The following is a 26,692-nucleotide window of genomic DNA, read 5'->3' as shown; positions in this document are numbered from 1 at the left end:
TTTGTCTAGGAACTTCTTAACTAACACCGCAAAAGTTCATCATAATTAATAGAATAATACACCACAGGAAAGGAACAATTATATTAATGAGGAAAGGTTTTTATATCTCTAGTTCAGAAATAATCAGGTAAAACCCCAAAAAGCTTAAAAAAGGGCAAGAGGAAGTAAAGTGGAGTGACAAGAACTGTAATCAGTACATGCTGGATTAGCTCAGGAAATAGCATTCCAATATCTGTGTAGATATCAACAATCTTCCACAGATTTTGCTTCTTCTATTGTATCACAATGTAATCTGGGATCAAGGTCTGGTTGCAAGCTAACAGAAAATTGAAATTCCCCCCCCCTAATATATGGTTTCTGATCTCTGCTGGTGATGAATAATAGTGAATAGTGATTTGACACAAATAAAATATAATAGAAAAAGACCAAATAAACTTGAAAATTAGTGGATTAAAGTAATGTTCTCTCTAAAATGTAATGTTCTCTGTTGAGGTTTTCTTGGGATCTCTGGAGGCAGCCTTCGTTTCAATTCAGTAATCCCCACAAGTACAGCCAGGTGTTAAAGTCCAAATCTTTCATTATCTCTTTCAAGGTCTTGTCTCCTTTTCCTGGATCCCCCTTAACTTTCTTAGAGGCCTATCTCTCTCATGGGTTCTGGGAGCTTGAGCTCCTGCCGCCAGTCCTTTGCCTCTGTCAGCTTCTGCCTCTAGCTCTCTCTGAATGTCAATCCTGGGTAAGGCTCCTAGTTTATATGCTCCACACTGAGTATACACCAATCATTATATCACTAGGAAACCATTATTTCTTGTAGGATTAAATCAATGCTAAACTAGATTTAATTTTTGTCTCCTCTTTTCCACTTAGTATCTTGTTTCAAGTTCTGGCCCATAACAGATTAAAATATCTCTTTAAATGAACTCAATTTCCTGGAACAAAATTAAAGCAACAGGTCTAAAACCCTACTTTGGAGGAAGACTATAAGCTTTCCTGATGACTTTAAGATGCTTGTAGATCCTTCAGGACTATTGATGGTTATATTCCATAAACATGAAAGTAGGGGAAGACCACTGCTAGAATAATAATTATAATAATCATAATTATGACAGTGATTGATATTTATGTAATAGTTTATGATCACCTTTTTAAAAAATACATTTCCCATTTGATTCATAAAGCATTCTTGTGAGGTCAAAGCAGTGCAGGTACTTTATCCCCATTTTGTATACAAGTCTTAAGAAGACTTAAGTCTTCTGACTCCAAGACCAGTTTTCTTTCTTCATTTGCATGGAATGCCTACTATGAAACCAAGCAATTTGTCACAGCTCCAAGCTACTATATCCTGCTCCAAGCTACTATTCTGCAAACCCCTCATGGTAGAAACTTGGTATCAGGCAAAATCGTGAAGCAGAAAGCACGGGTACATCATCTCAGGTGTTTGGACCAAATTCAGTGAGGGTGGAGTTGCACAGCTAGTATAGAGTAATTTGAACTGAAGTACATATAATCTGTTCTGGGAACTGTTAATCTGTTTTCTAAAGAATGAAGTCCTTGTCCCTAAGGGTATGGGAGGAGTGGGGAGGAGCACACCCTGAAAGAGCAAACTCCTAGCTATCTGTTCCTGGGAATGGTGGTAAGGATTTATTGCTTCAGAGGATTTCAAGAAGTATACATCATTTGCTGCAAGGAGGAATTTCTCCCCTCAGAAAAGAAGCAAGACTTCCCCCACTCTCTTTGAATGAAGCCCCATTTGCCTTCCACTAGTTATTATTCCAGTTCAGTCAGGCATATAAAGGAGATGCAAGCCCCAAATAAGTTTTCCTTTATTTAATTAACTAGAATGCCTCTGTTATTCAGGGACAAGATCAGAAAATGTCACCTTCTGTAATGGAAGCCAAAAAGAATCAACACAAAATAGATGTGATTAGCCATCTGTAGAAATCTTCACAGGAAAATGAAGGGGTTGTACCAGATTATTTCCAAGGTTCTTTCCAACTGGAATAGAACATTATTCTAACCTAGCAGAAGAGATTAGTATATGTGACTGAGGAGACTGAGTCGCTTCTCTGAACTCTTTTAAAATATAATGTTAAACAAACCAGGGATTGATCAATTGTAATATGCCTATTATAAAATAACAATGATAGACTGATAGTGAATGTTGAAAGAGAAGAATAAGATATTAAAGAATATGTCAGTATTTCTTTAGCACTGTCTAATGAAGGACACACAGAATCCCTAGAATCCTTAGATTATTCTGGTCTCAAAAAAGTACATTTGATAATTATGTGAACTCATTTTTATACAACATTTGTATGGCTTACAAAGGACATTCCTCATAACACTTTAAAGTGGACAGCATATTATTATTTCCCTTTTTGTGGATGAGAAAGGTGACATTGTGGATAAAATGACAGGCCTGGAGTCAATAAGACTCATCTTCATGAGTTCAAATCTGGCCTCAGACACTCACTAGCTGTGTGACCCTGGGTAGGTCACTTAACCTTGTTTGCCTCAGTTCCTCATCTGTAAAATAAGCTGGAGAAGGAAATGGCAAACCATACTAGTGAAGGAAACCCAAAAAGTGATCACAAAGAGTGGATATGACTGAAAAAGACACAATATAGAAAGGAAAGCTGAGACTCATTGTTGAAAGGACTAACCCACAATCACTGAGTTAGGAAACGGTAGAGTGAGTCAGAATTGGGCAACCATGATGCAATGGAAAGCAATTGCATTTAGAATCAGAAGATCTGAATTAAAGTTTTGATTCTGCTTTTTACTTCTTGCATCATCTTCGGCAAGTCACAACATTATTTCTGAAATTATTTCTAAAATGAGAAGGTTGGATTAAATGACCTTTGAGATCACTGCCTTCTCTAAATCCATAGATCATGAACTTTGAATACAGTGCTCTTTCTACTCTATAGTAAGGGAGGAGGGAGAATGGGGGAGGTGTCATTGGCATTTGTCAAATTCTAACATAACTGGAATCAACTATTTCAAAATACCACCCGTTTCCCTCTGTTTTGATTTCATGCTCGCAAAACAAACTTCTGCTCACTAAATTGTTTTCTCCCAAGTACTATGAGACCAGGAAAAAAGATATCTGGGATAAAGGAAATTTTCATTTCAGTTATTAAAAACATGTACCGTGCCACTGAAAATATGATTTGGCAGTTCTGTTTATGATAAAACAGCTTCTATTTAGTGTGCACCATAATCCTTTGATCCCTTCTTTTTAAAAGATAAAATTACTCCATCCTTTGCTCCACTGGGGAGTGGGGTATGCTGAGGGAGAGGAAGGTATGTTCTTTCCTTTCTAAAGTGACAGCTAAGAAGCTAATTTGAAGTTAAATTGCTATTTATCTTAGTTTCCTCACCTGTAAAATGAGTAGGAAAAGGAAATGGCAAATTACGTCAGTATTTTTATTTTTAAAAACTCCAAAACCAAAAAGGGACATGAAAAGTCAAGACACAAAGGGAAAATGACTAAACAATGATCATGTCCTCTCTCCCCTCAAACTTCTTCTCATTTAGCAGTTCCCTTGTTTTCCTTATGAACAGTCTAACTTGTAAGAATTCTTAAAATATCACAGAAATGGATACAATATTTTAGATGAAATCTAAAAAGGGCAGTGAGACCATTATCTTCCTATTTCTGGAAGTTTCACCCTTTTAATTCAGCTTAAGATTTCCTTAGTTTGGGATTTGTTTGTTTGCTTGCTTGGCTGCCAAATCACACTGCTGATTTATATTGAGCTTTTTCAGTCCACTAAAACCTCAAGGTCTTTTTCAGAACAATTGCTATCTATCCATCCCTCCTCCAGCTTTTACTTAAGTTGATTTATTTTTTTGCTCAACTATAAGACTTTACATTTATCACTATTGTAATTATTAGATTCAGGCCAATGTGCTAGCTTGTCAAAATCCTTTTGGTTTTTTATACTTTCATCTTCTATATGGATTATCCCTCCAATCTTTATATCACCCACAAATTTAATGAGTATGTCATTTATGCCTTTAGCCAAGTCACTGAAAAAAAAAGTTATATAGTACAGGACCAAGGACATATCCCTAGGGAGTTCCATTGGAGACATCCTACCATGTTTATGATAAACTATAAATAATTACTCTTTGGGTATTTTCATCCACCCAGCTCTCAATTCATCTTCTTATCATTTCATAAAGAAAAATAACATAAATGAAAACTACATGAGATAAAAGGGTTAATTATTCCAGTTTTTGTAGGGATAAATGATAGAATAAATAAGCAGGAAAGAAAAAAATCTAGTCCTCCAAACCCAAGATCCCTTGCGAAATATAAGCAACCAAAATTTATATTCCTTTGGACAGAGCATCCACACATATGACACTTTACATGAACAGAGAGAGAAGGAGGAGGAGAATGAAAAGGGGAGAAAGAGGAGGAGGAGAAAAAAATAGCATCATTGCCCAACTAGGAACTGACTAGTAGAGTTCCCAGGGAGTACTTACGCACAGATTGTTGCTTGTCCTTCCTGGGAAGAGGACCAATGGTAACAGGAGGGTGATGTCTTGACTTGCAAGTGAATCTGATCTAAATAAGGCCAGCCAGGCAGAGTCCCCTGCCATACTCTCTCTTCCAGGCTCTGATAAAGCCCATTATGACTCAAATGGAGTTACTTGACTATGCCTTTATACCTAAATCACCTTGGCTTTCATGGATTGGCCAATAATAAGTCCCAGCCCAAAACTCAGTTGTTCATTGATTGGGTTTTTGATGGCTCAGAGTAAGAATAAATAGCATTTTTTTTTTTTTTTTTTTTTTTTGGTTATAGACAGAAACTGAGGATTTCCTCTTCCAAATTTTTTCCTTTGGGAAGGCTAAGTAGGCCAGCTTTATCTTCAGTTCTTATCTAGTCTTTTATAGACATTGCCTCAGACTAACTGAGACCTGGGAAAGACTTTAGTTTACAAAGGCCAAGGTCTTCTCCAGCATCCAGGACTATCAACAGTTGCCTTGATCTATGTCTTGCCATTGAACTTAGATGATTCTGATGGAGAGAGTGAGACTGAAGAACAACAATATTAATTTATATTGTTTCATTTCTTCGACAAAAATAACATGAGATACTTTAGGGAAGGCTGTGCTAAAATCTTGACAAACTAAATCCTCAGCATTCTCTTCATCTACTAATTTAGTAATCATGTCAAAAAAGGAAACAAGGTTAGTCTGACCTGATCTGTTCTTAATGGAAGCCTTGCTGGCTTTTTCTCATCATCATTTCCTTTTCTCCATATTATCTAACCATCTTTTTATGATCCAGGTTAAAAATTTCCCACAAATTGAAGTAAGTTCATTAACCTATAGCTAGCAGGCTGTTATCTTCCCTTTAAAAAATGAAATATTTTCCCTTCTCCAAGCTGGTATCACAAATCTTTTATTTCCCATCATTTAATAATACTGACTATACCTCAACAATTATAACTGTCTGTCCTTTTGGAATTTTAGAATGTTGTTAGGTCAGGAATCATGAATTCATCAAAAACAGCTAAGTGCTCTCTTATTTCTTTAAATTATTTAGGTTAAGGATTTATGATGAAAAATCCTATCCATATGTGAAAAAGGAGCTGATTGTGTCTGAATACAGATTGAAGCATTCTCTATTTCTCTTTTTATTTTTAACAATTTTTCTTGAAGGTTTTTATTTTCCTTTGGGTGGGAGATTTTTATGTTTTCTTTCACAACTTGACTTTCATGGAAAGTTTATATAACCTCACATGTGATTTCGTAATTGTGGGTGGAGATAAGGGAGAGAACCTAGAATTCAAAATATCTTAAAAATAAATGTAAAAATTTGTTTTGAATGTAATTGAGAAAATATTAAATAAATAAAAATTTTAAAGTTATTTAGGTTATTGAATTTTTATTAGTTATTTTGGTTTTTACTAGCTCCATAATTATTTAAAATAATCAGATCCATATTAGTCACATTTTATTCATTACTATTGTACATTTCCAGTGGAAAGTATACTCTACTTTTCAGAGTAAATAGAAACAAAATTAAAATTGATCAAACTCTATCTTCTATTTCCAATCATTATCCCATCTAAAAGAAAAATCTTTTTTAAAAAAATTTATTCTCCCTTTTCTTTCAATACAGCTAAAAATAAACAAAAACCTATTTTTAATATTCTTAGCTTCTTTCACCAGCCTCAATTCATTCTAAAATTTATTACTCCTGATACTTTTTATAGGTTCAAGCTACACTCTTGCATTTGTTCTCTGTAACTTGGCCTTGCTTTATATTCTGTAATTTGTTTTTTAATTTAAGTTAGTAAGTTACTTGTACAATTATATCACTGTCTTCCCATTTTTCTTTCATTGACATTATTTCTCTTTATGTCTTCAGAATTTCATTCTTGATCATTTTCCATCCTTTCTGGGCCAACTTTTCTGAATTATTTATTCTCAGGAATCATACCTATATTTCATTTGAATTCTTTGAAATCTTCTTCCCAAAAATCAAGGATATATACACAGATTTCCTCTCCTTCTCTTTTCCTAACCTAGAATGGAGTGATCCCATCTCTTCAAGGGTCTTATCATTTCCATCAGTTTCTAACAACTAGTAAAAGATCTAGACATGAATTTCCCCTTGTTGATTCCTCTATCATTTGAAGGATGAAAGTTAAAAAAATTATTAACCACTCAGTTTGGGGCAGAAAGAGAGTTCCAACAGATGTATTTATGATTGGGTTAATAGAGTAAATATAATTCACTATCATATCACACTTTGGTGTTAGCCTTATGATCTATTTCACAAATTTATCTCTTTTTTTCATTTTTTCCAGGTACCTGTAATGACAAGTAGACTATATCTTCTTAATATACAACTCTCTCCCTTTTTACCTATCCAATTTCTTTTAAATGAGGTGTTCCCATTTGGAGCCATGATCCAATCACGAGTTTTATCCCCCTAAGTCTCAGTGACACCTGTGGTGATACATTGGTCCCATTGGGTTAGGGCCTCTAGTTGCCCAAGTCTTTTGCCAAAGATTGAGCATTTGTAGATGGACACCTGAGGCCAAACTTCTTATTTGTGGCTCATTTCTTGGATTTTATTTTCTATGAATTTCTGAGGCTCTTAGCCAATGTTCTTTTTTTTTTTTTTTTTTAAATATGTGCTATTCTTATCTAACCTTGGTAATATATAGAGGCCACCTTTATTCTTCCTATCCTTCCTTTTGTTTCCTTTAGGAATCCCTCAATTACTCTAACAACCTGAAGTATGAAGAGGCATTCCTCAAGTTTCTACCTCTCATACTTCAAAGAGGAGGAGAACCTCTGCTGGACTCTCAGATAACAGTCTTTTAGCTGTGGCAGTAATCATTGTACAACTTTTTATTCTCATAATGTTTGAGATTTTATGACTTAATATTTTAAACTACTTGTGAGTGTTTCTAGTTTTTTTTTACATTTGATAACTTGGCAGTTGGTAGCTTCTGAATTTATTGAAAGTATATGACATGGTCAGATCTACAATAAAAGAAAAATTACTATGGTAATTACATGGAGAACATGCATCAACATGTCTCATATCTGCTTTCTTTGCATGCACAGTCATTATCTCAGTTCCTACCATCGTCACATCTCATTGTATTTAGAAAAGTGCCTGGCATATAGTAGGTGCTTTATAAATGTTTATTGTGACAAATGACTATAAAAGACTCCTAATTTGTGTCCCCATGTCAAATCTCTCTTTAATCTGTTATCCATATAATTGCCACAGTGATTTTTTTTTTTTTTTTATCATTGTAGATTTGATTATATTTCTTACTCTTCTGCTTCAGACTCTTTCGGAGTCCACATCCAGCCCCACACATTTACTAGCTGTGTGACCCTGGGCAAGTCACTTAATCTTGATTCCTTTAGTTTCCTCATTAGTAATGAATTGGTTGGACTACATGATCTCTAAGATTTCTTCTACTTTTGAATCTATAATTTTTAAAAAATGAAATTACATTAGGAAAAGCCACTTCTTTAGATTTCAGTTGAGGAAAGGAGGAGGATTAAGTAAAATCTTACTCTATATCCCTTTATATACTCTATATCCCATAAAATTCTATGATTATTTTTTAAATACCAAATATCAACAAACAGATAGGCAGTAGGCGTTGAAATAAAAATCAGGAAGCCTCAATCCTAATTCTATTTAACTGCAGGAAAAAAAGCTTATTAGAAACCAAAAACACTTTTCAGAGGCTCACAAATCCTTTTCCAAAAAAGTTTTCAGTTTTGGAGGGTGAAGGTTAACATGAAATAGGCCAAAAATGAAACTTTCTGTGCAGAAGTTTGAAACAGAGAAGTGAATCAAAACTTCTCAGATTAGCCATCAGCATGGCTTGCTTTAGTTTGCATCTTTTTATTTGTTCCAAATAAAGTTGAACAGCCAGCTGCCAAGACAGGAAGTCTTCACGTTTGCATCTGGTGTCCCCATTCATTCCTTTCTGTCTCCACCATTCTGTCAGTTATATCTTTTGACTTTGAACAGGGACTAGGGTATTCCAGCTCTCTAGTGTCCTCTCCACAGGAAAATCAGAAATACTACTGGATATTTTGACTGAAATTCATTCACACTCATGTGTCAATTTTTCTAGAGGTTCACATTTTAAATCTTTTCTTTTTCATGAATAAAAATAAAAAATTGAATTTAGATTTAATTTATATCTAGTTAGCAAGAAGAAAAATTATTATGTATAATTGATTAATGAAAGGCTTTTTCTGTTGTTGTTGGCAATAAATGAATTTTTTACCATCTCTACACTATTAAAACTTAAAGCTGCATATAAAACTCTGCAAACCTTTTGATCCAGAAGTGCCATTACTGAGTCTATATCTCAAAGAAATCATAAAAAAGGGAAAAGGGCCTACATGTGCAAAAATTTTTTTTAACAGCTCTTTTTGTGTCAGCAAAGGATTGGAAATGAGTGGATGCCATCAATTGGGGAATGACTGAATAAATTATGATATATGAAAGTAATGCAATATTATTCTTCTATTAACAATATGAACAGGATGACTTTAGAAAAATCTGGAAAGATTTATATGAACTGATACTGAATGAAGCAATCAGAATCAAGAAAACATTGTACATGACAGCAAGAAAATTGTGTGATGTTCAACTAGATTTGGCTTTTCTCAGAAACTTGAGATCTAAAACAATTCCAGTAAACTTTGGATGGAAAATGCCATCCACAACCAGAGAGACAACTATGGAGTCTGAATTCAGATCACAGAATACTATTTTCACCTTTTTTTTGCCTCTGGTTTTTTTTTTTTTTTGCGTGTGTTTTTTTCCCTTTTGTTCTGATTTTTCTCTCCCAACATGATTCATATGGAAATATGTAAAAAGTGAATGTGCATATATAACATAAAACATATATATATGATGCATGTATATATATATAAAACTTAAAACTTCACTATGATTTTAATATAGCCCGAATAATTTTTCATATACAAAATTTTAAGTACATATGTACATATAGTTACATATGCATATATGTGTGTGTATATATATATATATATATATATATATATATATATATATATATAATCAGTGTTATATGGGAAAGTTAATTTTTGTTGAGTCAGTTTAGTATGTTGAGTAATTTTACAGTACATGAAGTACACCTCTTGCCTATGGGTAAAGTGAGTAACAAATATACAGGGGAGTGGTACCTCCATAACTAGTCATTAATTGGTATCAGAAGGCATGATGAGTGATGACAGTAGCAAGCAATTTTCCTCCTCACAATGCATCAGATACCAAATTCAACTAGTTTCAAAGCAGAGGAATGCTATAGTATCACTGTTATTATCACTCATTTTATAGATAAGGATACTAAGGCTTATAGAGGTTAAGACTTGCCCATCCATACAAAGTTAGTGTCAATATTAAAATTATTTTTGCTTCTGAATGAGGGGAAAAAAGTAGTGAGAGGAGAAAATTTGAAAATAATTTTTTTAAATGAATGTTAAAAATTGTTGTAAAAACAATTTTGTAATTGGAAAAAATTAAATATTGAATAAAAAGAAAAAAAAATCCAAAGCTTAGTGCCAAAGGTGGGATTAAGTCTCATGTTGTGCTTATTCAAAACCTAATATTATATTCATAATATTATATTTATATATTATATTGGATATTACTTCGGTCTTTACCATCTGAAGTTTAATTATAAACTCTGCTGGGGTGAGGTTCTTCTTTGCTGTCGTTTGTGTACCTTCAGTTCTCCCTACTACAGTGATGGCACAGAGTAGGCACTTTATTAAAGGTCTGTCTCACAAGTCCTCCTCACAGAATTTGTCTTACAGAATCCCTCTCCTCTTTTAAGGAAAGAAAAGCAGAAGTACCACTTTTTTATATGAAATCTTTCCTGATTCCCCTAACTGCTAGTGCCATCCTGTTGAGGTAAAAAAGGCACCAGGGATGGTAAATAGAAATAGATTCAGTATAGCAATAAATTTGGAAGAATAAATTGTAAAGAATGTTATAAAAATAGCATAATAGAGAGTTGGTTACAGGTCAGTCAACCTGAAGAAATTGAGTCAGACATATATTACAGATTACAAAGGGGTGTTATTTTACTTGAAAATAGCTTCACAGGCTGGGGCAATTAAAATACAGTCATAAATGAATGAGTGGCTTATATTTCCGGGCACAGAAATTTAAGGTCTCAGAAGAGCATAAGTAGAGACAGGATTTATGAGTTAAGGGGAAAATCAGGAAGGAATTAGGTAGCTCAGAGGGAGGAATCAAAAAGGAGCCAACTAGAATTCACCTAGCTAATCAGGTTCCACACCTGTCTAAAGATATGCTAATCAAGACTTCAAAGGTTGTTTAAAGATGCTCAGAGGATGGAAGGATAGACAATGGAGACTAATAATGAGCTGTCTCCCTACATCACTCTATACAAATGGACAGTCTGGGATTTGGTTATGGCTAAAAATAGTTAGGCTCCTCCCTTATAAGGGAAGGGAGCAAGATGGTTGAAAAGTTCATTTTTTTTTTAATTTGTCTTTTTTTTGTCTCTCTAGTATCTTTTATTATTTTATTTTTATAGTTTATTTTTAAAATTTGTTTTAATACACATTGCTTTATGAATCATGTTGGGAAAGAAAAATCGTAGCAAAAGAGAAAAATCATGGGAGAGATAAAAACAAAAACAGAAAAAAGAAGTGAACATACCATGTGTTGATTTACATTCTTTTTCTGGACACAGATGGCGTTTTCTGTCCAAAGTCTATTGGGATTGCTTTGGATCACTGAATCACTGAGAAGAACCAAGTCTTTCATAGTTGATTATCATACATTCTTGATGTTATTGTGTTCAATACATTTTTGGTTTTGCTTGTTTAACTCAGCGTGAGTTCATGTAAATTGTTCCAGGCCTTTCTAAAATCGCTTGTTAATCATTTTTTAATAGAAGAACAATATTCCATTACTTTCATGTACAACAGTTTGTTCAGCCATTCCCCAATTGATGGGCATCCACTTCTTTTCCAATTCTTTGCTACCACAAAAAGAGTTGCTACAAACATTTTTTCACATGTGGGTCCTTTTCCCTCCTTGATGATTTCCTTGGGATACAGACTCAGTGAGGGCACTACTGGATCAAAGGTTATGCAAAGTTTATAGCCCTTTAGGCATAGTTACAGATTGCTCTACAGTTTGGATCATTTCACAATTCCACCAACAATGCAATAGTGTCCCAGTTTTCCCACATCCTCTCCAACATTTACCATTACTTTTCCTGTCATCGCAGCCACAATCTGAGAGGTGTGAGGTAGTACGACATTTGTTTAATTTGCATTTCTCTAATCAATAATGATTTAGAGCATTAATTATAGATAGCTTTAATTTCATCATCTGAAAATTGTTCATATCTTTTGACCATTTATCAACTGGAGAATGATGTTTATTCTTATAAATTTGACACAATTCTTTATATATTTTAGAAATAAGACCTTTCTCAGAAATATTGACTGAAAAGATTTTTCCTATCTTTGTGTTTCCTTTTTAATCTTATTTCTGTTGGTTTTGCTTGTGCAAAACTTTTTAAATTCAATATAATCAAAATTGTCTATTGTGTCTTTCATAATGTTCTTGTTTTTCTTTGGTTGTAAATTCCCTACTTCTCCAAAGATCTGATAGGCAAATTATCCCTTGTTCTCCTAATTTGTTTATGATATCCTTTATATGCAAATCATGTATCCATTTTGATCTTATTTTGGTATGGGATATGAGATGTAGATCTATGCCAAATTTCTGGCATTTTTTCCATTTTTCCAAGCAATTTTTGGCAAATACTCAGTTATTATTCCATAAGTTGCAGTTTGAGGGTTTCTCAAATACTAGATTGTTATAAGCCTTGCTTATTGTGTCATGTGTATTTAATCTATTTAACTTATCCACCACTCTATTTCTTAGCCAGTACCAAATGGTTTTGATGACTGATGCTTTATAATACAGTTTTAGGTTTGGTACTTTGCTGTTTTTCTATTAATTCCCTTGATATTCTTGACCTGTTGTTCTTCCAGATGAATTTTGTTATGATTTTTTTCTAGTTCTATAAAATAATGTTTTGGCAGTTTGATTGGTATGGTATGGCATTGAACAAGTAGACCAATTTAGGCAGAATTACAATTTTTATTTTATTAGCTCCAGTCTAGTCATGAACAATTGATATTTTTCTAATTGTTTAGATTGGATTTTATTTATATGAGAAGTTTTTTTTTTTGTAATTGTATTCATATAGTTCTTGGATTTGTCTTGGTAGATAATCCCCCAAGTATTTTATTTTGTCCACAGTAAATTTAAATGGAATTTCTCTTTCTATCTCTTGCTGATGGGCTTTGTCAGTGATATATAGAAATGCTGATGATTTGTGTGGGTTTATTTGATATCCTGAAACTTAGCTAAAGTTGTGAATTGTTTCCAGTAGATTTTTGGATAATTTTCTGAGATTCTCTAAGTGTATCACCATATTATCTTATTGCTAAAGCCAACATTTCTAGTATAATGGTGAATAATAGTGTTTCACCCCTGATCTTATTGGGAATGCATCCAACTTCTCTTCATTACAAATAATACTTGCTGTGGGTTTTAAATAGATACTGCTTATTATTTTGTAGAAAGCTTCTTTATCTCTATGTTCTCTACTGTTTTTATTAGGAATGGGTGCTGTATCTTGTCAAAAGGTTTTTCTGCATCTATTGAGATTATTATATGATTTCTGTTGTTTTTATTATTGATATAGTCAATTATGGTAATAGTTTTTCTGATATTGAACCAGCCCTGAATTCCTGGTATAAATCCCACTTGGTCATAGTGTATTATCCTCTTGGTAAATTGATGTAATCTTTTTGCTAATATTTTATTTAAAATTTTTGCATCAATATTCATTAAGGAGATTGGTCTGTAATATTCTTTCTCTGTTTTGGCTCTTCCTGGTTTAGATATCAGTGCCATATTTATGTCTTAAAAGGAATCTGGCAGTACCCCTTCTTTACTATTTTTTAAAATAGTTTACAAAGTTTTGGAATTAATTGTTTTTAAAATGTTTGGTAGAATTCTCTTGTCAATCTCTTTGGCCCTGAAGATTTTTTCCCAGGCAATTCATTAATGACTTTCAATTTCTTTTTCTAAAATGGGACTATTTAAATATTTTTATCTCCTCTTCTGTTAACCTATGCAATTTATATTTTTATAAATATTCATCCATTTCAGTTAAATTGTCAGACTTGCTGGTATAGATTTGGGTAAAATAACTTTATTGCTTTAATTTGTTTTTCATTGGTGGTAAGTTCACCTGTTTAATTTTTTTAAATTAATTTTTATAATTATAACATTTTCTTTGACAGTACATATGCATAGGTAAATTTTTTTTTACAACATTATCCCTTGTACTCCCTTCTGTTCTGAGTTTTTCCCCTCCTTCCCTCCACCCCCTCCCCTAGATGGCAGGCATTCCCATACATATTAAATATCTTATAGTATATCCTAGGTACAATATATATGTGCAGAACCGAATTTTGTTGTTGTTGTTGTTGTTGCAAAGGAAGGATTGTATTCGCAAGGTAAAAATAATCTGGGAAGAGAAACAAAACAAAACAATGCTGACAGTTTACACTCATTTCCCAGTGTTCCTTCTCTGGATGTAGCTGATTCTGTCCATCATTGATCAATTGGAATTGGATTAGCTCTTCTCTATGTTGAAGATATCCATTTCCATCAGAATACATCTTCATACAGTATCATTGTTGAAGTGTATAATGATCCCCTAGTTCTGCTTGTTTCACTCAGCATCAGTTCATATAAGTCTCTCCAACCCTCTCTGTATTCCTCCTGTTTGTCATTTCTTACAGAACAATAATATTCCATAACATTCATATACCATAATTTATCCAACCATTCTCCAATTGATGGACATCCATTCATTTTCCAGTTTCTAGCCACTACAAAAAGGGCTGCCACAAACATTTTGGCACATACAGGTCCCTTTCCCTTCTTTAGTATTTCCTTGGGATATAAGCCTAGTAGTAGCACTGCTGGGTCAAAGGGTATGCACAGTTTGATAATTTTTTGGGCATAATTCCAGATTGCTCTCCAGAATGGTTGGATTCTTTCACAACTCCACCAACAATGCATCAGTGTCCCAGTTTTCCTACATCCCCTCCAACATTCATCATTATTTGTTCCTGTCATGTTAGCCAATCTGACAGGTGTATAATGATATCTCAGAGTTGTCTTAATTTGCATTTATCTGATCAATAGTGATTTGGAACACTCTTTCATATGAGTGGAAATAGTTTTAATTTCATCATCTGAAAATTGTCTATCCATATCCTTTGACCATTTATCAATTGGAGAATGGCTTGATTTCTTATAAAGTCAATTCTCTGTATATTTTGGAGATGAGGCCTTTATCAGAACCTTTAACTGTAAAAATGTTTTCCCAATTTGTTACTTCCCTTCTAATCTTGTTTGCATTAGTTTTGTTTGTGCAGAAACTTTTTAATTTGGTGTAATCAAAATTTTCTATTTTGTGATCAATAATGGTCTCTAGTTCTCCCTTGGACACAAACTCCTTCCTCCTCCACAAGTCCAAGAGGTAAACCATCCCATGTTCCTCCGATTTATTTATGATTTCATTCTTTATGCCTAAATCTTGGACACATTTTGATCTTATCTTAGTATGTGGTGTTAAATGTGGGTCTATGCCTAGTTTCTGCCATACTAATTTCCAGTTTTCCCAGCAGTTTTTTGTCAAATAATGAATTCTTATCCCAAAATTTGGGATCTTTGAGTTTGTCAAACACCAGGATGCTATTTTTGTTCACTATCTTGCCCTGTGAACCTAACCTATTCCACTGATCAACTAGTCTGTTTCTTAGCCAATACCAAATGGTTTTGGTGACTGTTGCTTTATAATATAGTTCTAGATCAGGTACAGCTAGACCACCTTCATTTAATTTTTTTTCATTATTTCCCTTGAAATTCTCGACCTTTTGTTGTTCCATATGAATTCTGTTGTTATTTTTTCTAGGTCATTAAAATAGTTTCTTGGGAGTCTGATTGGTATAGCACTAAATAAATAGATTAGTTTAGGGAGTATTGTCATCTTAATTATATTCACTCGCCCTATCCAAGAGCATTGAATGTCTTTCCAATTATTTAAATCTGACTTTATTTTTGTGGCAAGTGTTTCGTAATTTTGCTCATATGATTCCTGACTTTCCTTTGGTAGATATATTCCCAAAACCTGTTTAATTTTTAATGCTGGTGATTTTTTCTTTTATTTTCTTTTTTTTTTTTCTGATCAAATATTAACAAATAAGGTTTATCTGTTTCGTTAGTTTTTTCATAAAATAAGTTCAGTTTCATTAATTCAATGCTTTTTTTTAGCTTCTATTTTATTAATCTCTCCTTTGAGTCTCAAAATTTATAATTTGGTATTTAATTGGGGGTATTAACATCTTCTTTTTCTAACTTTTTTAGTTGCATACCTAATTTATTGATCTCTTCTTTCCTTATTTCATTTATGTAGTTATTTTGAGATTTAAAATTTCCCCTGCACCAACAAAATCCAACAGCAAAAGATACAAAGAGAAATGCCATTCAAAATAACTGTCAATAGCGTAAAATATTTGGGAATCTATTTACCAAAGGAAAGTCAGGAATTATATGAGCAAAATTACAAAACACTTGCCACAAAAATAAAGTCAGATTTAAATAATTGGAAAGATATTAAGTGATCTTGGATAGGCCCAGCGAATATAATAAAGATGACAATACTCCCTAAATTAATCTATTTATTTAGTGCTATACCAATCAGACTCCCAAGAAACTATTTTAGTGACCTAAAAAAAATAACAACAAAATTCATATGGAAGAATAAAAGGTCAAGAATTTCAAGGGAATTAATGAAAAAAAAAATCAAATGAAGGTGGCCTAGCTGTACCTGATCTAAAACTATATTATAAAGCAGCAGTCACCAAAACCATTTGGTATTGGGTAAGAAATAGACTAGTTGAGCAGTGGAATAGGTTAGGTTCACAGGACAAAATAGTGAATAACTATAGCAATCTAGTGTTTGACAAACCCAAAGATCCCAACTTTTGGGATAAGAATTCATTATTTGACAAAAACTGCTGGGGAAACTGGAAATTAGTATGGCAGAAATTAGGCATGGACCCATACTTAACACCACATACCAAGATAAGATCAAAATGGGTCCATTTTTTAGGCGTAAAGAATGAGATCATAAATAAATTAGAGGAACATAGGATAATTTACCTCTCAGACTTGTGGAGGAGGAATGAATTTGTGACCAAAGGAGAACTAGAAATCATTATTGATCACAAAATAGAAAAATTTAATTATATCAAATTAAAAAGCTTTTGTACAAACAAAACTAATGCAAACAAGATTAGAAGGGAAGCACCAAACTGGGAAAACAGTTAAAGGTTCTGATAAAGGCCTCATCTCCAAAATATATAGAGAACTGACTCTAATTTATAAGAAATCAAGCCATTCTCCAATTGATAAATGGTCAAAGGATATGAACAATTTTCAGATGATGAAATTGAAACTATTTCCACTCATATGAAAAAGCGTTCCAAATCATTACTGATCAGAGAAATGCAAATTAAGACAACTCTGAGATACCACCACTATCAGATTGGCTAAAATGACAGGAACAAATAACGATGAATGTTGGAGGGGATGTGGGAAAACTGGGACACTGATGCATTGTTGGTGGAGTTGTGAAAGAATCCAACCATTCTGGAGAGCAATCTGGAATTATGCCCAAAAAGTTATCAAACTGTGCATACCCTTTGATCCAGCAGTGCTACTCCTGGGCTTATATCCCAAGGAAATACTAAAGAAGGGAAAAGGGCCTGTATGTGCCAAAATGTTTGTGGCAGCCCTTTTTGTAGTGGCTAGAAACTGGAAAATGAATGGATGCCCATCAATTGGAGAATAGTTGGGTAAATTATGGTATATGAATATTATGGAATATTATTGTTCTGTAAGAAATGACCAGCAGGATGAATACAGAGAAGCTGGAGAGACTTACATCAACTGATGCTGAGTGAAATGAGCAGAACCAGGAGATCATTATACACTTCAATAACAATACTGTATGAGGATGTATTCTGATAGAAGTGGATATCTTCAACAAAGAGAAGATCTAATTCAGTTCCAATTGATCAAAGATGGACAGAATCAACTACACCCAAAGAAAGAAGACTGGGAAATGAGTGTAAACTGTTTGCATTTTTGTTTTTCTTCCCAGGTTATTTTTACCTTCTGGATCCAATTCTTCCTGTGCAACAAGAAATTCAGTTCTGCACACATATATTGTATCTAGGATATACTTTAACATATTTAACATGTATGGACCTGCCTGCCATCTAGGGGAGAAGGTGGAGGGAAGGAGGGGGAAATTTGGAACAGAAGGGAGTACAAGGGAAAATGTTGTAAAAAATTATCCATGCATATGTACTGTCAAAAAATTTTTATAATTATAAAATTAATTTTAAAAAAAGGAAAAAAAATTTTTAATTCCCCTAAGAACTGCTTTGACTGCATCCCATAGATTTTGATATATTGTCTCATTATTGTCATTCTCTTGGATGAAATCATGGATTGTTTCTGTGATTTGTTGTTTGACTCATTCATTCTTTAGAATTAGCTTATTTAATTTCCAATTGGTTTTTTGTATATAGTTTCCTGACCCTTCATTGAATGTAATTTTTGTTTTGTTGTGGTCTAAAGAGGAAGCATTTACTATTTCTGGGATTTATGCATTTTTTTTGTGAAGTTTTTATGGCCTAATACATGGTCAGTTTTTGTGTAGGTGCCAAGTACTGCCATGAAAAAAAAAAAAAAAAGAAAATGAGCAAGAAACAAAAAAAGAACCTTGACCATAAATCGCTACTATGATGACAGGGAAGATCAAAAACACCAATGCAGAGGAAGCCAAAATGTCCACAGAAAAAATTTCAGAGAATGAGGTAAATTGGTCTCAAGTCCAAAGAGGCTTTTTAGAAATGTTCATAAAATAATTTAAAAGGAAAATAAGAGAGGAAGAAGAAAAAATGACAAAAGAGGAAATACCAAAAGAATGATAAAAGAAATGAGAGTTATGCAAGAGAGAGGCAACAGCTTGAAAAAAAAAGGAAAAAAAAACTGACTGAACAAAACAACTCCTTAAAAAATATAATTGATCAAAATCCCCTAAAGAAAAAATACCTTCAAAAATAGAATTAACCAAATGAAAAAAGAGATAAAAACTAAAAAGAATGAAAAAATGAAAGAAAATGTGAAATACCTCATTGGAAAAGCAGCCAACTTGAAAAATAAATTCAGAAGAAACAATTTTAAAATTATTGGCCTACCTGAAGGCCATAAAGAAAAAAAAAAAGAACTTGAATAGCATTTTTCAAGATATCAAGCAAAACTGCTCTGATATACTAAAAACATAAGGAGAAATACTTATTGAAAAAAATCCATTGATCATCTTTCGAAAGAGATCCCACAAGGAAAATCCCAAGGAACATGGCTGTGAAACTCTAAAACTAAAATCTCAAGGAAAAAATACTGTGAGCTAGCAGACAACAGTAATTCAGATATCAAGGAGCAACAATCAGGATTACCCAACATCTAAAAGCTTCTATAATAAAAGATCAGAGAACCTGAAATACCATACTCTGGAAAGCAAAAGAACTGGGATTACAACTAAGAATTAACTACCTAGCAGGATCCAGCATCATCTTTTGGGGAAGAATGGAGCTTCAATGAAGTACAGACTTTCAATCATTTCTATTGAAAAAACCAGAACTAAACAGAAAAGTTTATCTTCAAACACAGGACTCAAGAGAAGCACTTAAAGGTAAACAGGGGGAAATACATATTATTTAAAGATTAAACATTTTATATCCCTAGATGGGAAACTCTTGAGAACAGTTTTTGTAGTTGTGACAAAGGGTGTGGTTGTGAATGGACATTGATGATGACATCAAAGAAAAAGACATTAGGCAGTGTAACAAGGTCTATATGGGAGAAACAGAAAAGGAGAAGTATAATAGGACAATTAGATCACATGAAGAGGCACAAAGGACTTATTATAATGAAGGGAAAGAAGGGAGGGAGATGACACTGTCCAAAGCTTCATCTCATTAATTTTAGCTCTAAGAGGGAATAACATAATCATTCAGTTGGATATAGAAATTTATCTGACCCTATAACGAAGTAGGAGGAAAAAGAAGAAAGAAAAGGGAGAGGCAGAATAAAAGGGAGGATAGAAACAAGATGGGAAAAGACAAAGGGGAAAGGGGGATTGAAAATAAAGTAATGGGTAGACTAGGTTAAAAACATTACTATGAGAAGGGGGAGGGGTGATAAGAGATAAGATAGTGGATGAGATGAGTTAAAAAAAAAAACACCATTATTAAGGACAGGGTGGAAAGAGAGAACAAAAATATGTCCAGGAGAGAAAATAGAATGAAGGGAAATATAAAACTGGCAATCATAACTGTGAATGTGAATGGAATGAACTCTCCCATAAAATAGAAGCAAATATTAGAGTAGATTAAAAAACTGAATCCTACAATACATTGTTTATAACAAACATATTTGACATAGAGAGATACAGAGTAAAATAAAAGGCTGGAATAGAATTTATTATGCTTTAGCTAAGTAAAAAAAAAATTGGGTAGCAATTCTGATTTCAGATAAAGCAAAAATAAAAATAGATATTATTAAAAGAGGTAGGAAGAGAAAGTACATCTTTATAAGAGTTACCATAAATAATAAAGTAGTAATAATACTAAATGTATATGTACCAAGTGGTAGAGTAGTTAAATTCCTAGAGAAGATTTTAAGCCAGTTACAGGAAGAAATAGACAGCTTATTGTCTCAGGCAGGGGGAAAGTGAGAAAGAAAGAAAATTGGGAATTCAATTTTTTTAAAAATGAACATTAAAAAATGTTCTTTACAATTAATTAGAGAAGGGGGCAGCTAGGTGGCACAGTGGATAGAGCACCACCCCTGAATTCAGGAGGACCGGAATTCAAATCTGGTCTCAGAAACTTAACACTTCCTAACTGTGTGACCCTGGGCAAGTCACTTAACCCCAGCCTCAAAAAAACCAAAACAAAACAAAAAACCAATTAATTAGAGAAAAATAAGATTTTTTAAAAGACAAAAATGAGCATTTATTAATTACTTACAATGTGCCAGGTACTATGCTAAGTACTGGGGAAGCAAAGAAAGGCAAACAAAGAATATTCCTGTTTTTAAGGAACTCATATACAATGGCAGAGTCATCAACATACAAACAACTATGTAGAAAAATATATGGGTGTGATAGGAGATAAGGATAATTATTTTATTTTCCAGATATGGAAACTGAAGCTTCATAAGTTTGTGACTTGCCCAAGTCAGTTTTGTTTCTATTACAGTTACTAAAACTTTTAACTTTTTAAAGTGCTTTTATATTCATCATCTCCTTTGCCCACACAACAGTTATCTGAAGTAAGCAAATCTGATATTTTTAACCTCATCCAGGAGTGGGACTGGCAAATTTTCAATATTATAAAGACTCACTTTTAAACTTATCCCACATTATTAGCATTTTCTCCATCACTTTTTAAAGGCTAGACCAGACTATCAAAGAGGTCCTTGCCATGTAAAAGGCTATAACTCCCTCTACTAGAATAAGCTGTTTTGGTCCACTCTAATGATCCTGGCTGTCCAACTTTCAAAACCCAACTGAAGCTTCATATCTTCCAACAAGCTGCCTTTCCTAATCATTCTATCAGAAAGTAAACTCTAATGTCAACCCTCCCTTTCACTTTTCAACTGTCAGCTTCCTATTGACTCTGTGACATTGGGTAAAATAATTTAAACAAATCCTAGGGAAGTTTTAAACTTTGGTTTAAAATAGATTTTAAAATTTTAACAAATTCTCTTAAGACTTTTGGGACACTATATAAAGTTCAAATTCAAAAAAAGTAATCAGAAGGAATTCAAGGAAGGGACAGTGAAGAAATAAAGATTGTATAAAGGACAATTTTTAAAAAAACAAGGTTAATTGAGGCATTGTCAGAATTGTCCAGTTCTATAAGGAAATGGCAATGAAGCCTTATATATGCTAAGAGCTCTGGTTCAAGATTCAAGAATCTTTAGTCTACTTGAATTAATTAACTGTGGGACCTAGAATAAATCCTTTTTGAGCCTTAGTTTGCTTTCTTGGCAAATGAAGAGGTGATCTTTAAGGAATCTTTGCAGCTCTAAAATTATACAATTTTGAGATACTGTATATTTTTGATCATTTCACCAAATATCTATTTTTTTCAATTTAAGACATTAAAATGTGAATAAAAGTTATTGAAATTCAAATGTTAACAGAAATCCTGATAGCACATGGGCCCCCATCTCACATGCTGAAGGCAAATATTTGTTTGCTATAATACCACACAAGACATTTTGAGTCAGAACCTTTACTATATGCAGCGACCAAGTCTTAAATCAGATCTAGGCTGACAAAACAGACATGAAGACTTGAGCCAAGAGCAGTAGATTAGTTTCATGTTCCTCACTACAGCCCTAAGAGCCGCCCATTTCCCAAGCCCAAACTGGAAAGAAATTCAGGCCAATCTTAGCTTAGAAATGTGATTGCACTTATTCCCTGTGGGTCTCAGTAACTCCCACAACTCCACTTTCAAATCACTTCCTCAGAGAGTCCCCTGAAGGACTTGAGTCTCTAAGAGGAATAGTCCAAAAATACATCCCCCATCAGACTAAGTAACCCCAAATCCCAATATTATATGCTTATGTCTTTAGCCTAAATGAAGCATTTAAAATAGAAAAATAAATAATCCTTGGAGGTGTAACATTAACATTTCATTTATTAACAGTGTCAGGATGCCCATCTGAGACTACCATCTCTCTTTTTACTCCTCTTGTTGGGGTTCAAAAGTAGACCCCAAGAGGTTGGCAGTCACAGATTGATATTGCCACGTGTCTCAGATTAGTTTGCTGCTTTGAACTCATCTCCAAGGGGCAAAATTTATTGTAATTATAACAATAACTAGTTGTAACAATAGCCAATTGAAGTGGGTTAAATTGCAAAACAATTTAGCAAAGAACCAAGAGCATGAAGACAAATTTATAGGAAAAGACAGAGAGATTCAGTTTTTCATATCACGGATTTGCTAATTTTATGACCCAGAGGTAGATCTGAAGAAGGTCTGTTCACTACAGTCTCAGGAACTTGGTTATCATTAACCAGCAGATTTGTAGGACAATCCTAAAGCCAGAAGATCTTAGAATCATTGACAGATTGATAAAACAATAATACTCTTAAGGCAGGGGACCTCAGGATCACTGCTATATTTCCCTTAGACGCTGTACCCCCTTCACTCTCGTATCCTTTGTGCTCATCTTCTGGATGATTTCAGTCACAGGAAAATCCCAGAATTATTTCACACACAGGTGATATCTGAGCTTGGACAAGCTCTTGCAGCACCCATGTTCCAGTTGTGAAGTCCTGCTGTTGCTGTTGTTGCTGTTACCCTTCATTATGCCCGTGTCCGGTTACTGCTACACACTTGAATAACTTTTCAGTTTTGTCCACACCAAAGCAGGTCACCTGCTGGGGAGGGGGGTGGTGTATGTGTGGCACAGGTGGTTCTAGCTTCCCTACTCTGAGAGAAGAAAGTTTCTGTGGCTGTTTTTTTTTTTTGTTTGTTTTGTTTTAGGGGAGGGGGTGTTTTTTGCTTATAACCACTGTTAGATCTTTGCTTTTATTTTATCTTGTTTTTAGAGTGAATTGTGGTTTTGGTAACCTGTATGAGGTTTTTGGTTTGGGGTTTTTCTGTTTGTTAGTTTGGGAGTTTTCTGAGTTGCAAAGCAGCTACGGCTGTGGTCATTTGGTCAGGATTGACAACAGTAAACACAATAATAGGGATTAGCCTGTCAGATTAAAATGGACTAATAATCTAGCAAAGCAAGAAGCAATAGGATAAAGGGCAAGAGTATAGATAAAATTTGAAATCCAAGGGGATGTAAAGAAGTGTTAGAGTAGTTAAACTGCATCTGTGTTGAGAGTATAGAATATCCACATAAATAAAGCCATAGAGTCTTGAATTATATTAATATTGCATTACTAATCATGGAGAAGTTATTGTCTCCATTGGTCGAGGGAATTACTATAGCAAGTGTCCACCACAGTAGTTGAAAATGCAAATACTTCATATGTGATTGAAAGACTGTAATTATTCCTGAGAAGAAAATAACATAAAAAATAAAATCAACTATAAAAGCAAAACAATAATATTGAATCACATTCATGTAGTTTTTTGTATATATTATCTTTTTTTGATCTTCATAATAACCCATTTAGGCAAGTAATTATCTTTATTTTATAAATATTAAATATAGATATTATGATATAAATATTAATTATAAATTTAGAAATAATTTATAAATGAAATTTTATAAAACATAAGATTTATTTTATAAATTGAAGTTAAGTGCCTTGTCAACTGTCACATAAGAAATTAGTAGGAGGATAAAAAATCAGAACCAATTCCTTTAACTTCACTTATTAGATTTTGGAGGCAGCTAAGGGTGCCATAGATAGAAGACTGGGCCTGGATTCAGAAAGATACATCTCCTTGAGTTCAAATCTGGCTTCAGACTCTTACTTGCTGTGGGATTCTGGCAAGTCATTTAACTCTTTTGTCTCAGTTTCTCAACTATAAAATGAGCTGGAGAAAGAAATTGCAAAACATTCCAGCATTTTTGCCAAGAAAACCCCAAAACAGAGAGTAAGACACAACTGAAAAATGATTGAACAACAGCAATAAAATTAGATTTTTCATCATTATGAAAGAAAAACTATATATACATATATATATATATATATATACACAAATATGCATTATATATATATAATATCTACATGAATAATTTGGAAAAGTTGTATATATGAAAACTATCCATAAAAAGATGTACATTTATCCTTATTCAGTTCTTTATTTATAAGAAGAAATTGATTGGGAAGCCTGCAGCGGAAAGAACAGTCATTTTGGATTCAAAATATCTTCATTAGAATCCTAGTCCTGTGCCATTTTGAATAAGTCTTGTCTTTCTAGTCCTGAGTTTTCTTAGCTGTAAAATTGAGGTCAGGATTAATGATTTCTAAAATCCCTTCCAATTTCAAATCTGCTTATTGAAAATGGTTTATTTTGAAAAGCAGAGACAAGATGGTGTAATGAAAGCAGGGACTCCTCCAAGTTTTCTGCCAAATGCCTCCAAAAATGTTTAAATAAGAATTCTAATCAAATTTTAAAATTCAGAACCCACAAAATGACAGAGCGGAACAATTTTCCAGCCAAAGGAGGCTTGGAAGGTCAGCAGGAAGGGTCTGTTGCATTGGGGTGGGTCTGGAGCACAATTGGAGCACAGGTTGCAGCAGTGCAGGTATGGCCCCAAGAAAGTAGGAACAGACCATGGGGCCTCTAAATTGATGTGAAGGGAGCCCCAGGCCAAGATCATGCTTTGGAATTACTAAATCAACAATGGCACAGCAGCAACATTGACCTTGGCAGTGATGTGACCTCAGCAGCTTCCAGAAATCTGAGCACACAGGTTGGGGAGGGAGAGAGAGAGAGGTTGGAACAGTTGGTCAGAGGAGGATTGCAGGGGGATTCTTTGCTGGCACTCAGTCAGGATTCTGTTGCTTTGCCCACACCTAGATCTGGGTAACAGTGCTGGCTCAGTTACAGGTTCCTAGAAGGATCTCTGAAAACAACTGCACAAAACCCCTGAAGCTTGGAACAATGCTCCCTCCACCCTCGAATTAGAACCTTACTTTAACAAAGGGTTAAAATCCAATCACTAGACTGGGAAAAAGAGCAAACAAATAAAAAAGATTCTGACCATAGAAAACTATTATGGTGACAAAAAAGATCAAAATACACACTCAGAAGATGATAACAAAGTCAAAGCTCCTATATTCAAAGCCTCAAGAAAAATAAGAATTGGTCTCAGGCCATGGAAGATTAAAAAAAAAAAAAAAGGTTTATTTTTTAAACATACTTTCATACAAAGTGAAGGTACTTTTCTAAAGTAGGCAATTCCCAGCCTTGCACATAATAGATACTTTGAAAAAGTGATGAGGATAAAAGTTAATATGGGACCTTAATGTGATGCAAATAAGATAAATAAGGCAATAGATATAAAAGGCCAATAGGTGGTGCTATTGTTATGTCTAATAAATGCATTAATAAATAATATAAATTAAGAATACACTTGGGTAAAATATTGTGAAAGAAAAAAAAAATAAGTGAAAAGCCACTGAAGTTTTCTACAAGCCCCCAGAATATACAATATAAATTGTGTAATTATTTCTCTTGTCCTTCCAATTTTGAAAAAATAACTTTCTTGTAGAATAAAAGCTAAATGTTTTAGATAATTTAGATTGGACTTGGAAAGGGACAATTTTTCATGGTCAAGTTTCAGATTGTCTCTGCTAATATAAGGAAGATATATATAATATGGATGATTCTAAGTAGCACATAATCTCCAAATCATTTCTGGAGGTCTGATATTCAATTAGAGATGTTTCATTATTTTGGTTTTTATTACAGACTTGTCTTTCTAATATTAGTTTAATTTAACGTTACCCAATGTACTATAGAGAAGTAGTATTACTGGGAGTTGAATATGAAGAAAGCTCCATTGTGTTGTATAGTGGTAACAATGCTAGATTTAGAGCAGGGTGGCTTGAGTTCAAATTCTATTTGTGATATGTGTAACGGGGTGACCCTAGAGAAGTCACTTAACCTGACCTGTTTCCTCATGTGTATAGTAACAGTTTATGTGGTTATTGGTAATAATTTACAATGGGTTTATTGTGAAAATGTAGTGAAATCATGTAACATATATGGGACTGCCTGTCATCTAGGGGAGGGGGTAGAGGGAGGAAGGGGAAAATTCAGAAAAGAAGTGAGTACATGGGATAATGTTGTTAAAAAAAAAAAATTACCCATGCATATGCAATGTCAAAAAAAATTATAATTATAAAATTAATTTTTAAAAAATAGAAAAAAATGTAGTGAAATAATTATTGG

The 26,692-nt window shown here is 33.6% G+C and overlaps 1 protein-coding gene across 4 annotated transcripts in view; it reads right to left on the bottom strand.

The window, feature by feature from the left end:
* The window catches only part of PAK5 (p21 (RAC1) activated kinase 5), a 436,232-nt gene extending 431,580 nt beyond the window's left edge, over window positions 1-4,652 (bottom strand). The window contains exon 1 of one of the 4 annotated variants that reach the window (XM_074287868.1): window positions 4,495-4,652. The gene's annotated coding sequence lies outside the window, so the exon portion shown is untranslated. The remainder of the gene's footprint in view (window positions 1-4,494) is intronic. The other 3 variants (XM_074287871.1, XM_074287869.1, XM_074287870.1) reach the window with 3 other exon arrangements.
* Between the last annotated feature and the right edge of the window lie 22,040 nt (window positions 4,653-26,692).

This window comes from Sminthopsis crassicaudata, chromosome 2 (genome assembly GCF_048593235.1).
Source record: "Sminthopsis crassicaudata isolate SCR6 chromosome 2, ASM4859323v1, whole genome shotgun sequence".
In the NCBI taxonomy this organism is placed as follows: domain Eukaryota; kingdom Metazoa; phylum Chordata; class Mammalia; order Dasyuromorphia; family Dasyuridae; genus Sminthopsis; species Sminthopsis crassicaudata.
Note: the sequence above shows the minus strand (reverse complement) of the source record. Positions and strands in the feature narration are given on the sequence as shown.